This window comes from Ixodes scapularis, unplaced genomic scaffold (genome assembly GCF_016920785.2).
Source record: "Ixodes scapularis isolate PalLabHiFi unplaced genomic scaffold, ASM1692078v2 PGA_scaffold4__175_contigs__length_147842914, whole genome shotgun sequence".
NCBI classification, from domain to species: Eukaryota; Metazoa; Arthropoda; class Arachnida; order Ixodida; family Ixodidae; genus Ixodes; species Ixodes scapularis.
In genome coordinates, this window is record NW_024609879.1 from 104,133,848 (window position 1) to 104,149,747 (window position 15,900).

General features: G+C 46.4%; 1 pseudogene; it reads left to right on the forward strand.

Annotated features, from left to right (window-relative positions):
- The first annotated feature begins 12,529 nt into the window (after positions 1–12,529).
- LOC115320495 lies at positions 12,530–13,852 on the forward strand (annotated as a pseudogene).
- The last annotated feature ends 2,048 nt before the right edge of the window (positions 13,853–15,900 follow it).

Here is a 15,900-nt window from a genome sequence, read left to right on the forward strand (position 1 = left end):
TTTTCATTGATAGAATATTGACACGTCAATCAACATTTGATACCTTCTTTCTAGGATTTATTGCGAAAGCCCGTTACAACCGCCGAACCGCATCTCCCTATATCAGAGAACAATTTATACCCAGCCTGACATTCTCGCATACATCCGTTTGCTAGGGTGCCTATCGTTTGCTGGGCCACGCTACTTGAGCTAGCTAAGCACAGCTGGCAGCGGCGCGAGCAAGGCCACGAGGGGAACGTGATGGTGCTCGAGCCATCCCACTGTGAACCAATGTTTCGGCCACCTCACGGGTGCGTGTCGCCATCTATTGGTTGAACTAACGCCTTGTTCAAGATGGCTGCCGTGGGACCGCAGCCTTAAAACTCAGTATGGGGTTTGTTCGTACCCGCGGGATGCTCTCCAATAGCGCGACGGAAAGTTTCCGCACCGTAATTACGTTAAACCCACGATATCGCTTATTAGGGAGTTGCAGTAGACCGTTTTTCTCCTACGCTATCCACGAAGAAAACGCCATAGCTGCGCATGCGCGCCACCAGCCTTGTCTGCATAGTTCAAGGTCACGGGGCGGATTACGGACCGTTATCCGGGTGCTTAGCGGGCTGCGGAAACGGTCTACTACAATTCCCCATTGCCCAGCTAGGCGGGTTGCGAAGTAGTCCGGGATTACTTCGGCAAACCAAAAAACAAATACAAATATAAAAAAAACTCGACCAAATTTGTTTTCGCTATAGCGCATGTTCGCAAACGTCTTTTGGTGGCTTGTTAGCGATTCACAAGTACTCCCCCCCTCCCTTTCCACCCTTCCCCCCCAAAGAAATATAAAAAAATAGAAAAAGAAAAGGTCGAAGAATAAAAAGTTATTTGTCTCCGAACGGCTTGTTCTATTTGTTCGTCTAGTTGGATCAGCCTCTAAACTCCCGTTAAAGACCCAATCTCGAATTTCTGTTGTTTCTTTTTTCTACCTCTGCCGAGATTGTGTCCTATTAACGACGTCTTAGCTGACGAAAGACCGCCAACAAAGTGTGCCTGACCCCTGTGCAGGAAGCGCTTGCTGTGTTCTTGGACTGTAAGCTTCGTTTCACCTTATAATGAACCACAGCGGCTGCTATAGGAGGTATTCACTGGACGCCATATTTGTGGGCGATGTTTAGAGCGCATGCTCAGAACGAGCTCACATTAATAGCATGCTAAGACCGCCAACCTTGATGGTGCTAAATGCTCGCTTTAAAAGGACTGCGGAAGCTCGCCGGCAGCACGCGCTCAGCAGCAGCGCACACAGATATGGCCGCCAGTGAATACTTCCTATACGGCCCATAGGAGACGGTCTTATGCCGCGTGGGAATCATGTACCCTCGCCACGCTTATACGTCACCCGTAAGTTGTACCTTGTTACTTTTTTCCGTAACGAAGTGACAACCCAGTTACTTGAAAGGGGAGGGTACGAGTAACGGTATTTTCCTTACATTCTGATGAAGTAAGGAGTAACAGTATTTAATTACTTCTTAAGACGAACGTGTAGAACCCGAGTACCCAACCTAGTTCTCGCTCCAGCTTGTGCCTGTAATTTGCACGATGAGAAAACGCTAGATGGACCACAAAAAAGATGTGCGCAGACTTGTGCCTATCTCAAACACTCTACTCAAGATACTGTATTTCAAATACTTTTTGAAGTATCTTGGTATCTTCGAAATACTTCTGGTCGAGAGTATTTCATACTCTATTTTAATTACATTTCTGAGTATCTTGTACTCATTATCTCAAATGAATTTTTTTTTTTTTTTTTTTTTTTTTACATTCCGCAATTTTCCGAGTTTTTCGGTATGAAGTGGCGGGGGCGTCGCGCGAGCAAACGCGAACATTCTTTCGAACAACGAAAATCTGTTTCTAGCTCCGATTAGCTACGGTGACTTTGATTTACCTCCTGAAAAAAACATCGCTTTTTTGCCGATTGTGACTCATATTTCAGCCATAAGTTCGTAAAATGAAGCTTCTCTCCTCGCCTTCCCAAAGGCGCTTTTTGTTTCCTAGAGTTCCCCCGAAAAATCCTCAAACAAAAGGGGTGTTTTTACAAAAGTAAAGATTGCCCTACTGAGGCGCAACGCAGACCGGGTAGCGACCTATGACAACAATGCAGACTTATGTGTCAAGAAAATAACAAATAAAATAAAATGAGAAGTGGACGAAACAGAAAGAAGACATTTTTGTTTTGCTTGTATATTTAACCCGCCACGAGAAACCGTCCAGGTTTTCTTTTGTTTATTTTCCTTTTGTCGTCAGTCCGTCACTTATTACTCTCGCTAATACTGTCTATAAGCGAACATTGATAAGCAGAGAACATGACAGGAAACGAACTAAAAGCTGTATGACCTCTCAAAATCCCAACAAAGCGTCCCCCAACGTTGAGTGCCTTTCTGAATAGAACCTACTTGAAGAAGATGCGACCACTGCCGTGGCTATTATGTGGGCTATCTTTGTTATCCATTCACTGATATCCGTATCCCAAGTTCGTTTATAGTGAACTCCACATATACGGATTATGAATTGCAGTTAAAACGATGCGTCTAACGTGCGCCTCAGGACGTGATATTCAGCGATGTCACAATAGCTATAGCGACCTCTTTATTTCTGTCCCAAAAAATGTTTTGTAACATGTATCAGTGGTACTGCCACGCGCGTTGGCGGGCGAGCGTGTGGCCGAATGGTTGCCGCGCTTGCATTTTGCGCGAAACCTCCGGGTTCAATTTCAGGGAGCGGACCCCTCTCTTGTTTTTTGTTTTTTTTTTAATTTGGCGTTCTCATGAGTTGGAGAACCTTGTCGTTTGATCCAGTTACGAATGCTCTACGCGCCGAACGTTCTATACGCCGAATGTTCCAGAAACCCACGCGGGTACAAAAGGTGCTTCGCGTGACGGTACGGAGTCAGTCTCGTCCCAGCGCTCGATCCTGCTGATTCGCCGACATCGACGCCTGCGACCCTAGCCTTTCTCTATTTTGTTTTGAGCACAAGTTCGCCATATTCAAGATTTAGTTTATTTATTCGCCGCCCGATCATTTGTCATTCGTGACAATATCCTGTTCTTTATAGTTGGACTGCAGAAAATACACCTACGATGTTGTTTGTTTTTTTTTCCTGCCGTTTTGTGTTGTTCCGTGCTAATAAACCATTATGGTAAACCAGATTTGTGCAACTGTATAAATGTCGTTGTCACTGACATCGATACAAATTACGCAATGCGGAAGTATCTTCAAAAGGAATTAAATTACATTTCTAAGTATTTGTACTCAATACTCAAGATACTTTACAGTGAGAGTAACTTGAGTAGTATTTTAAATACTTTTTGACGCAGGTGCTTAGTAACTTAACTTAAATGCTTTTATCGAGTATTTTGTACAACACTGGCACCAAGTGTGTCAGTATCGCCGCAGTTATCCCCGAATGAAAGCGTTACAACACGAAGAATTATTAACGACGAAAGATATTGGAAGTGGCTATTGCTTCACAGAAACGGCGCATTCGAAGTAACGAGAAAAGAACGCGTTACGTTCGAGCTTGTGTAACGCGTTCCATTTTAATTTCAGAAGCGTGTAACGCACTTAGTTACTTTATGAGTGAGTAACGACTAACGGTATTTAGTTACCCTATTTCAGCAACGCTTCCGTGGCTTTGTCCCGAGAGGGCGCGGTGAAGCGCGGAGCGCAAAGTCACTTGAAATGCTCAAGCCTCTCTATTGGCTGAATGTCTCATAGCGCCCTATAAGGAACTTCGTATCATTACCGCTTAACTACGGCTTGACAGTGCGGTTTGACGCCAGGTTGTTCCGTGACACCCTGACCACGAGCGACACTGCCGTAGTAAGCAATATTGGCGACGAGACGCTTCGGTGCCTTCCTCGTACGCCATGACGTCACGGCCCAGATTTTTGATTGCCAACGGCAATTTCGGTGGTGCGTGTAGGAAGCACGGTGGAAGCTAATAGTCATCGCGCTTCTCAAAACAACACCGTCAGAGTCGACAGTTTGACATTACTCTTCTTGTTTCCATCAAAGCCCGAGTCCCACTAGAGCGACAAACCGAAACAACCGACGCCGACAAGCCCCAAGCACGTGGAGCGCGTACGTGAAGGCACAATTGGCAGGCTCATAGTCATTCGCGCTTACTTCACGAGCACCGAGAAGCTGCGAGCCAGCTAAAGCTACCTTAGTGTGCATGCTGAACGTGCTTTAATGGGACTAGGTCATAATGAAAATAGGATTCGTGATACTCAAAACGATATTAGCGCCGAGATGTTTCGGTGGCGCCCTCTTATGGTTTCCCTCCGTGACGTCACGACTGCGATTTGCCTCGCCGTGACGTCACCAGTTGTTATTCTGGCTACTTACCATCGGGTGCGACGACGAGTTCGATGGTGTGTTTAAAAAGCACAGTAGAAGCTAGGCGCCATCGCAATCCGAAACTAACACCGTCAAAGTGTACAATCTGACAAGGCTTATATGCCGATGGTTCGGCCAATCGTGGAAAGCTGACCACAGCGACGCTTTTGGCGGCGCACATCGCTAATAGACCCATTTAGAAAGTGTGCCCTCTGTTGGAACCTGCGGAATCCCCGCAGAATGCCGGGCACAAAAGACCGCGCCAATGTTGGAGCCCTAGAAAGTCTACTAATTTCACTTCATTCACAGCTTATGCAGTTTTAGAATGTCACGTTTTGTGGTGTCGCTTGTTCCGCCAGTGTGCAGCGCTTCAGACCTTTTAACAATAAGCGCGTGATTTTCGAATTTTAGCAATCGTGGAAGGCCGACCACAGCGGCTTTTCGTCGCACACGTCGCCAACAAGCCATGATTGCTTATATGACCTTGACCTATGTGCCGGTCAAGATTAACGGTCAATCATAACGGTCGAGGGTAACTTGCGACTTTTCTCGTGAAACCCAGTCGTACAAGGCACATTCGCGTTTGAGCGCGGTGCGTTCCGTAGCGGCAAGCGGACGCGTTGCGTTGCGAAGACCGCTTGGGCCAAACTTGTACGCACAATTGCGTTGACACGCAGTCAACCGCTATAGAACGCGCTATCGTCGCTAGTGGCTCACCAATAGTAAGCGAAATCCAGGGTAACATGGCGGCGCACGGCGACAGCGTCGAAGTGTTCGATCTTGGGACAATCTCGCCGGCTTTCCCGACGTTTTGTCAGGCTTGAACCATCGCAGCCTTGGAAAATGCAGTCCCCACCGCTCCCCAAAACGAAAAAGCAAGCACTGCGACCGGCGAACCGGATACCAGTGTTGCCAACCTATTTTTCGGAAATACCCCACGGCAGCGTCCAGAAAACCCTACATTACCCTACGAATGTTTCTTGTTACCCTACATTTTACCCTACGAGGCAAATCTTTGTTCAAATAATACTATTGCATGGATTATGATGATACAGGGTAATATTAATACAGTACAAAGCGACAGGGCACGCATGCACGCGCATTCCTGCGTTATTTTAGAACACCATGCTTGCATCTTGCATGTGCGCTGTGTACCATCAGCACAACAGTGATGTACCGAGCGCACAGACATCCCAACCAACATGTTTAGTCGATTTGTCGTGCAATTAAAAACTGGGCTACGCGGAACCAGCACTCGCGGCGTCAGACAAGGCGGCTCATTACAAAAGGAAGCTAATCCGAACGGTATATTAGCTTCTTTGGGTGTACCGCCTAGGGATTCGTCAAACTAAGGTACTATTTCGACAAACTAGGCTTTTACACCAGGGGAGGATAGGAAGCCGGCGGCTCCTCCGTATTCGCTAAGTGTCATTCGATGACGCGTAATGGTTTCGGCTTCGTTCGCTAAAACGTCGTTCGCTCAAGTGAACGCCTCCAGTCCCCGGGATGCACTCACTTGATCGAATGAGGTTTTCCTGGTGGGATCGGTATGGTTCCGCCCGTGGTGCCACGTGTTTCGCAGGTGTAACAAGGACCGCCGGATGGACCAGTCATCAGAAAACAATTGGCGGGATCATTTCCACTGTGAGGAGGAGGAGGGCACAACTTTATTTATACTGGGAAGACACCTCTTCTGGCTCCAAACTTCCCAAGCGCAACTCCACCTCCTCCCACCTCTCCCACTTGCTTCAGCTCTCCAATACTTTCCAACTTAGGGAGCCTACATACTCCAACTTGGTGTGTGGTGCTCTCAGTTAGCACGTCTCGCAACTTGGATTCTTTCGTTTTGCACGATGTTGTGGTGTGGCAGCACACGGGTTGTAAAGCTATGCAAAGCTCGCGCGGCAGCTTTTTTTTTTTTTTTTGTAATGTTTGCCGTTGAAGAAGCAACGTCTGAAAATACCCTACTTTTGGCGGGAAAATGGCCTGACGGCCCTACAGCCCTACAACATACCAAAATGCCTAAAATACCCTACAAGTAGGGTAATTACCATACGGTTGGCAACACTGCCGGATACGTCTCGCCGAGTGGCCGAGTCGGCCGGGTGGGGCGAGCGAACACGTCACCCCATCTCCTCTTTCGGCTTCTGATTGGTCGAACGCACCCGAACGCACCGCAACGCTTCGGAAAGTTGAGCGAGTCTCTACTCGCTTGCGTCGCGCTACTGAGCGTTGCGGGAAGGCGCGCGCCGCTCCGCAAGCGACCGCGCCTGGCCGCAAGGACTCCGCAACGCACTCAAACGAGTTCAAACGCGGATGTGCGTATGGACCTTTATAGGCGAGTTGAAGAGTGAGTCGAGACCGAAAACGGAGAAAGGGGAAACTCAACTGACCGCGATCAAGGTTTCCGGTAATCTCATCACGTCACAAGTGACGTGTAGAGATAACTAGACAAAAACAAAAACACGAACCCGTGACATCTCTTCGTATCGTACCCATTAGATGCATCGAAGTGTAAATCTAAGCACGGAACCTTTTGGAGAGGAACACACAAGTGTTCGTCCCCTATGGCTGCAAAAAAATCTTTTTTTTTTTTTCTTTTTAGTTGTCCTTATTTGACACATCGAAGTGTAAAACCAAACATGACTGTTTCGGAAGGCGAGACATGAAAGCGTAGAACAAATATGGGTCCCGTGCGACGGGTTAACACACCTTACATAACAAGGCCGCAGTGCTCTGTTTCCTACGTCATCAGTTGGAGGCCAGCGCGGTGTTATCATGTGTGTTATGTTATCACTGGCTCAGCACAAGTATCTGCCAAAGCTGACGCAACACTCGTGTTGAATCGATATGCGTTGTGCTGGCCTGCAGTAGGTGATGTAGAAAAGCGAGCACTGCCAGCTGCAGGCTGCAGGCTGCAGGCTGCAAACAGTGGGCATCTGTCACCTCCCGTCTTTACTCTCCGTTTCCATTTCCTTTAGATCCGCGTCAACGGGCACGTTTTATATGTATACAGGAAGAGAAAGCAGAAGACATTTTTGTTTGAGTTGTTAATGTATAAACTTACTTTGTCAAATGTTTTTAATGTGTTAGCATAGAACGCTCATTTTCATGAAAACCCGCCGGTGTCAGTTTGTGTGCCAGCGCCATGCATGACGTTGCGTGTGGAGTAGGATGGTGAAGCGGTATCGTGTCGGCGGCGAAGAGAGTGTGAGAGGGTGACGCCTGCTGAAGTCAGCGCTTCGGACCAACATGAGCGTCGCACAGCTGGCGCAGATCCAGAGACGAGCAGGCGCCACGCCGCTTTGGAACGCGGCTCAGCTCACTTGCCGCTCCGGCGATGGATCTGGTTCTTTCCACGAGTGATATGGCTGACCGGAGCGGCAAGTGAGCGGCTCAGCTCACTTGCCGCTCCGGCGATGGATCTGGTTCTTTCCACGAGTGATATGGCTGACCGACGGAAGAAAGCCGAGGCCACTCGTTCATTGAATTTAATCCGATGGAGATGTTCAAGTAGATCCTATTCATCGTCCGAACCGATTTACTTTTGTATTTCATCTGTCATGTAATTTAATCGTGATCAAGTTCCCACGATCACAAAGCAACACTGCACTTTAGACTGGTTCAGATATTAGCGCAGAATGCGCCGTGCTCAAAACGCAGATGTCTGAACCATCCCTTAGTGTGTCATAGCAAATCGTCATTCTTAACATGTAATTAGGTTTGCGATGATACGTAAGTAAGCAACCACAATATTGCCCAACGTGAGCGGCATTAGAGCTTAAACATGCATAAATTATCGTGGCACAAAAAACGTGATCAAAACATTTTGTCGCGGAGTTCGTCGTAATCCACTAAGAAAGAAAGGCGATTGACAAACTGCGAAGTTTCAATATTGCTGAATATTGCGATACATGGCTCGCACTTGACGTCATCGGACTCTATTTTAGCCCCTGACATCTTAAGAAACGCGGAGCGGGGCCTATTGCGATCACGCTTCCTGCTTTGAGTATGGTCAACGGTGATCTTATCGCTCGATGCCGCAATCTGATTGGCCGCGGAGCGATCATAAAGGCGCTCGCGACAGCCCCGCCCCGTGTTTTTCTAACTGTCGCTGCCCATGGTGGCAATTCCTACTTGTTCTTGCCGTGAAAAAAAAAAAAAAAAAAGAACGTTTGTGGTACGAAGCGTAGGCCGCGAAACATATACTCGCGCAGTACTAAGGTACTTCACAATGGACGCTTGTGTGACGTCAGTGCAAGTCATGTTTATAACCGGGTCCTTGCTGCTGAGCGCTTGCTCACTCTTTACGCGCTTCCGTAGCGTGCATTTGGCGCCATCGAGGAGGTCGTCCCCGGTGGGCAAACAATGGCAGCTCGCATCAAGTGCGCGCCGCGTCAAGACCGACTCAGCTACGGCACTGTGAAGCCGCGGTCACGCTGCTAATACATACTATAGAAAAACCCTTTCTAGTGACATGTTGGCAAACATGGTTGAAGTGTGTCCGCAGGTGATTCTGTCATTTTGTCTGCAGCAAACATTGTCTTTTTTTTATGATGTACAAGCAATGTGACTGTTGGAAGTCATCGCCAGTCATCGATCCTTATCAGCAAAGACTCTGTACAAGAAGCGTGAACTTCTCGGGGCTGAATGTCCTGCTGCTGTTGAATTACTGGTGCTGAATGAGGGAGGGTATATGATCGTGTAGCGCTATGTGGTGCACGTCCTTCTGCTAGTCCTTCGTGTTTGTTTGTTTTTTGCGCTTTTAATTCTGTACATTGTATAGCGACTCACTTGAAATTCCTCTCGATGATTTTGCCAGCGGCAGGCTCCAGAAGTATGCGACCATAGTAAGAGAGGTCAGCGCAGAGGCACCGATGAACATAAGAGTCCTACCATAGCGGGCGGGCAGCCCATGGCGAGAAAATGCGGCCACCAACGGATATCCGCCTTTCTTGTCTTTCTCTTCTTTCGACTCCGAATCTCTCTTTGACCAGGAATTTCTCCTAAACTCGGAACTGAGTTGTAAATAAAGTTAATTATCTCCCTCTCTCTCTTTCTCTCTCTCTCTCTCGCTTCTTTTTTATATTTGTTTTTATTTAATTCACCAAGTCCTTTTTTTTAGAAGTCAGTATATTGTAAACATTTAAAATGGGTGTGCGTGTGTATGTCTTTACAGCCGGAAGTTGTCTGCCTCAGTGGGCGTCTGGTGTTTCAACTGTAGATAAGCAATTTCACCAGTGTAGTACAACCGCTATCCTGGGGTTTTAAAGTGCACCATGCAGTAGTGATAAGTATTTTGTAGAAAAGTGCCTTATAAAACCAAAATGTGCCCCTGTTATTTTTTTTTTTCGTAAAAAAATGAGATCTTTATATTGTGGTCTGGAAGGGAAAGTATGACAATAGCTCGCTTCGTCCAGCGGGAGAAAATGACAAGGCTGTACTGCACGCAGCGTTAGTATCACTGATCTGCACTGGAGGGCTGGATGGCGCATTAAGGTGCAACCCTACCGTGCATGACGCTTCGGTGCTTTTTTGACGGTTTATAACTTTCTTTTTATGTATCATACAATTATAAAGTTAATGTAAAATTAAAAGGCTGTTTTTTAATGACATACTTTCATGTCTCAATATTACGATTATTTTAGTTGTTAGTTTATTATTCAATTTTTAATAGACTACAGTCTCTAATAATGAAAAAAATATGTCTCAAGTTATAACGTCCCATCGTCCACGATATTTTACGTCAGCGTTCGGTTGGATATGATGAATTAAAAAATAAGCAACGAACTGTATAGATATTGTATATTTTAAAATAAAAAATAGAGATGAAATTGGTCTTATTTTATGGTGCTATAAAAACAGAATCACGTCAACTAATGGAGATTACAAGACATTAAATGATGAAGCATCCTTCGATATTACATTTTCTATAACTTCCATATTGATATATTACTCGTTGAGCATGTTATTAGACCTCAAACTCTTCCCACTCAGTTACGGCAAATTGCAGTTTCTAAATATAAAATACAGATGGCAACACGTGTTCAAGAATCGCTTGATGTGCATTTTTTTGTCGTGTAACGTTTCGAACGCCACGTGGAAGACAGAAAAAGCGCCAGACGTCCGGGTGTCTTGGGGTGTCTGATGCACGTGGTCTGATGTCAGGGTGAGCGAGCCAGAGATGCCAGAACAACAAGCGCGAGGCTGCGAGTGCACCACAGCTGCATTTGTGCGCGTTCTATAGTGCGTCGGTACCCATGCCTGGCGCGATCCAAATGAAATGGTTGCCATGAAAGAGATTCCGCCATTTAGGATTCCGCTTCGTATGCGAACACATATGAATGTTTTTATCACTTGCAAAACTCATTTTCGCAATCAAACTATTCTTGTCAGAATGGTTCAACTATGTTTTGTTTAAAAAGTCACTTCGCTGGCTCTTAAGGGGGTATTCACACGAGGGAGAAATCCCGGGGATTTCTCCCCGGCACGCGCGCATCACGAGATGAAAACGCGAGGCTTTTGCACATCGCAAATCCTGACGTTTTCGTCGTGGGATGCGCGTGCCGGGGAGAAATCCCCGGGATTTCTCCCTCGTGTGAATACCCCTTAAGTTGCAACGACACTAAAACAAAACACAAAACATTAAAACGTCTCAGTGTCTTTGAGCCAAGGCGCTGGCCCATGAATTCATATTTGTCAGGTTTAAATATCGGCCGAGGTGCCCGCAATGTGACGGAGGCCAATCAGAGATTTCGGTTGCACGTCATAAGATCTCCAGTTAGTCAAAATAAACTCGCTTTTCTTTGTTGTTGGGACGTGTTAAGTGGTTTTTGTTGGTTTGGCTTGTAAAACCCTAAGATTTGAATATTTGCTTTGTTTTACCTTAGTTTGGAGCGCAGCCAACGCTACGGGCTGAGGACGCCGCTGGAGCAGCGCCAAGAGCTGGAGGTTATTAACGCTTTAAGGCAGCTGTGGATGGGCGCTGCCATAACCGACCTTCAGTTTCTGTTCCTTCTTATTCCGTTCGCTCCACTTCATCATTGCGACAGCAGGACAGGTTATTGCCATTTTAAGTGTTAATGTGTCCTTCTCCCCAGCAAAGGCCCTTGTGGATAATTGTCAACACCCGCTTCAGTGGCTCGGCATCTGGGTAAGTCAAGAGAAGGTCGGCTATGGTGGCTCAATCTGGCGCGCTGAAAGCGTCTATAAGCAGTTCGCTTTCCTCCTTTGCCTGTGCGGTGGGGCCGGTGGGGCTAAACTAGAGCACTAAATAAGCTACACTTCGTACGCATTTTGGTGCTTAAAATTATGGTTGTCAGCTGTTTGAAGCTTTATTTGAAATCACAGGTAACGCTTTTTCGTCCTCCACAAATTTTTATATAGCTCGCGACAAAGCAAAGCAATAGTACATGAGCTTCCTGACACCTTACTAACCACCAAGATGGCGGCACCCACGACCATATCGGGGAAAAAAGTGCCGATACTCTAAGCGTAGCTCATTTGCTTTAGCTCATAGGCTAAACGAGGTGCGGTGGGGAATCGTTGGCAGAGAATGTTGTGGCACCGCAGATCAGAGCACGTAGAGAAATGCGCGAGTGCGAGCTCCGTTGAAAGCACGGAGCTCACGCTGCAGAGCCTGTAGGTACTAAAGCTTCTCCATGTGCTTGCGTTGGTCTTTCAAGTAACGTCAAATGTGCCAGTGCACGAGGCCTGTGTCTCGAGCGGCCATTGGAGGCAAATGGCGGCACAGCACTAAAATGACTCACCCTTGAAAACGAATGGCAGCGGAGCACCAGCTCGAGCCACGTGCCTTGCGCGTTTCCACAAAAATGGTCGGCGGTACTTATAAGAAATGCCTTTATCAAGAGGCTTTAGCAGGGACCCTGGGTTCAGTGGAAAAGAAGAAGAAGCGTTGATCAAACCGCACGGCAGAACGGCGAGCTCCAATAATTTTACCCAAACTCTAGATATATTCGCCACGAGCAAAGGCCATACGAAAAGAAATTAGCCCAAGGACACCAGGCATGACAAGTGAGTAAAGGCACCACCAAGCCCGGCGTCAAAGGACACCGGACCTTTACTCATATCCCATGGCCGAACGGAGACAAGCCTAACACCCGGTGTAAGAACAAGGGATCGATTACCGCCCTGCGGCATGTTGGCTACTCCCGCCCCGACACCTCCAACAAGCATGGACACAGAAGAAATCGCCACAGGACAAGACTGGAAAGTCGTAGGTGCGCCAAACCAACGACTCGAAGAACATATAACTGTGATAATCAAACACACAGACGGCACAGACCTCAGTATATTACCACCTGATGCTATAGGACGAAGCCTTGTACGAGCGGCGGCACTCACCACGGCAGAAAAAAGGGACACCTTTTTTCTGCTGAACCTCATTGCAATAGACACGTACCGCACGACCGCGGCAGAGAAATTCCTTCGTCTACGCCAAATACTAGTCCTCAACAAACAGCACCCCATTCTCGCCTATTGAACCAGTGGAAATAACACATCAGAGGTGTTATACACGGCATCTAAATGTCCGTCCGAGACGAAGAAATTCAACATGAACTTGAGATCCAAGGAACCAAGGTCCTAGAAGCTCGGAGAATAGGCTCATCCCACTCCGTACTTGTCGTCATCGACGGAACCCACCTTTTTAGATTCGCCCTCTACAGAAGAGTAGTCATGAGGCTCCATCCCTACACCCCAAGGAGCCTCTTCTGCAGCAACTGCGCCACCATAGGTCACCGAGCAGATGTCTGCCCAAACAAACTACACTACCAGAGATGCTTACAATGCGGAACTAAACTTCCACCTGACCCCAGAGGGGATATCAGAGCACAACTGTGAAATCCAATGCCAAAACTGCAGCGGAGAACACCCGGCAGACTACCCACAATGTCCAGTACGCCAAGAGGCAGACAGAAACCGCAGAGAAGGAATGCGCATTCGAAGCTGGCGCCAAGCAAATATAGCTCCACGAGTAGACGTAACAAACAAAAGAAGTAGACAGGACACTCGGAGCAAACCACAGCACAGCCACGACAGGAGCACCTCAAGCACCCAATGGCCCAGGCTTCCGACTCGCAACAGCTTCGCAATGCTCGGAGACACCGAAAGATCAAGAAGCAGGAGCAAAAACCCACAAGAACAAAACTACGACCACCGAGACAAACAAGCGAAAGACCAGAACGCAAGGCCACGGCAGCCCCTCAGGGAAACCCCCCCGGCACTACAGAAGACGATGGCATCACCCCCATTAAACAGAGGGAGCTGGAGGGTGAGTGAATCATCTCCCTCCCCAGCAGCAAACGAATTCAACATCTAGCTTTCGTCAACCCCCACAGAGGACCCGAAGAAACATTAATATGCGGTCGTGCTATCCGCAGCTAAAGAAACGCCATCACAAATCAACATCGTTAGAGAAATGAAGGCAGGTATCAACCTAGACAAACACAACACAAAATGAAACCACAATGGAAATACTTAGAAAGCTAGACTCCCTTCAAAGGGAACTACAACAGAGAAACAAACTCTTTCAAAAGGAATTCCAAAAAAGGGACGCAATCATACAGAATATCCAACAAATACTCCAGAAAAGAGATACCCTTTTTGCTTAACAATTCGTCAACCTCGAAGTCGGACAAAGGCAGCTTGAAAGCTCGCTCATTAAATTAGAATTCGTATTTAATTTTTTGAGAAAAAGACCCTAAACACCGAGCCTTGACGTCGAAAGTAGCCCATACAAAGTAGTTATCACAGAGGATACCAACCAGTGCACTGAGACAACTAAGAACCATGAATAAGATAAAGCAACCGAACCAAAACTCCCCAAATGGCGAAATATTAATTTGGCAATGGAATAGCCGCGGCTTGCGTAAAAAGGTCAATTTATAAAAACAATACATACAGCAATCAAAAGAACAGCAAGACATTATACTGGTACAAGAAAGTAACAGAGTTTTCAACATACCGGGCTACGACCTTCACTCCCAACCAAGCATCACAACGAACCTCCAAAAAAAGAACCGTGATAACCCCACCCCCCCCCCCCCCCCCCAAGGAACGGCAATAACGTACACTCATAAATCCATTACGGCTATACAAATAGACACTAATCACCTCAATTCTGAAGAACAAGAGCACGTAGCAATTAAAATTCAAACCATAGAAACAGATATAATAATCCTAAACGCATATTGGTCACCGAAAAAAGAGTTCAAACATTCCAAAGAACTAGATCGATTTATACAACAAAACAATAAATATCCAATACTAATTGCAGGTGACTTCAACAGCGCACATCTAGGATGGAATTACAGCTATTCTTCACCTAACGGTAGAAAACTCGAAAAGATCATGACTGACTGACAATTAACTCTCATGAATGACACCACGGTACCCACCAGAACAGGCAATAGCGTGCAAAGGGACACCAACCCGGACCTAACCTGGTACAAAGGCAAGCCAACGTGCCATTGGGATAACCAGCTAGAGAACTTAGGTAGTGATCACTATATTATCAACATTACTATAAAAACACGCAGGAAAAGTAAAAAAACACCAGCGGGAACAAAAAGCAAAATCACCAAGTGGGACAAAATGAGAAAAGAACTTAAAGAAACCGTAGAAAATAATCCTGACCTTACGTGTGCGCCGGGGCTAGATGAAATACAAAGCAGCGTAAAAAAGAACACCAAATGGATAACAAACAGTGAACAAGCGCCGTACGTAGACTCACAACTTCTTAGCTTATGGGACAAGCGCAACAGGATTGTTAAAATTTAGAAAAAGAAAAAATCCAGAAAAGGTCTCAAGAAAGCCATCCAAAGAATCACCGAGGAAGCATACAATTACGCAATTGAGTTAGCACAAGAAAATTGGCTCCAAACTTGCGACCAGCTAAACGGCCTCCTACATACCCCGAGAGTATGGCAAATCCTTCGAACTTTATTAGGGCGACAAAAAACAAAACACACTACAAATAAACTATACCTCCATTACCAAACAGGACCTAAAGAAATAGCAAAAAAAAATTACTGTGCAAATTCTACCCTAACAAAAACGGAATAACTTTCCCTGGCACAGAAACAGAATATAATATTGAGGACGCGGAAGGAATCAACAGCCCCTTCTGTGAAGGGGAGTTAAGAATCGCACTTAGTGAATTCAAACGAAATACTGCCCCGGGAGAGGACGGCATAACATACGGAATGCTTCGAAATCTCCCAGACGAATATATAACGCTTCTACTTAAAGAAATTAACAGAGTATGGGACGAAGGTAACTTACCAACCCAATGGAAGGAGGCAATCATTATACCAATCCCCAAACCAGGGAAACAACCGAACTCCGTCGACAACTATCGACCGATTTCCTTAACATGCTGTGTGGGGAAGGTAATAGAAAAAATGGTTTCAACGAGGCTAGAATGGCTCATGGAAAGTCAAGAATCACTACCGGAGACAATGATAGGATTTAGAAAACACGTAAGCACGCAAGACATGATAATCAGGA